General features: G+C 55.6%; 1 protein-coding gene across 1 annotated transcript in view; it reads left to right on the forward strand.

Moving 5' to 3' along the window:
- The window catches only part of LOC104982649 (multidrug resistance-associated protein 4-like), a 350,332-nt gene that overhangs the window by 161,394 nt on the left and 188,607 nt on the right, over positions 1–331 (forward strand).

The following is a 331-nucleotide window of genomic DNA, read 5'->3' on the forward strand; positions in this document are numbered from 1 at the left end:
CCAGAAGGAAGGTGGAAGACGGGACCTGCTATTCCCTCCTGCTCTTTCAGGGGGCGCCCGTGCCCTCTGTCTTCCCCCAGCCCTCAGCGGGTGCACTTGACCATTTATGAGTCCCACTGCCACCCACTGTAGCTCAGTTGGGAAAGAATCTGTCTGCAGTGCAGGATACCCGGGTTCAACTCCTGGGTCAGGAAGATCCCCTGGAGAAGAAAATGGCAACCCACTCCATTATTCTTGCCTGGAAAATCTCATGGACAGAGGAGCCTGACGGGCTACAGTCCATGAGGTTGCAAGAGTCGGACACGACTTAGCCACTAAACCACCACCATCA

This window comes from Bison bison, unplaced genomic scaffold (genome assembly GCF_000754665.1).
Source record: "Bison bison bison isolate TAMUID 2011002044 unplaced genomic scaffold, Bison_UMD1.0 scf7180017864535, whole genome shotgun sequence".
Taxonomy (NCBI): Eukaryota; Metazoa; Chordata; class Mammalia; order Artiodactyla; family Bovidae; genus Bison; species Bison bison.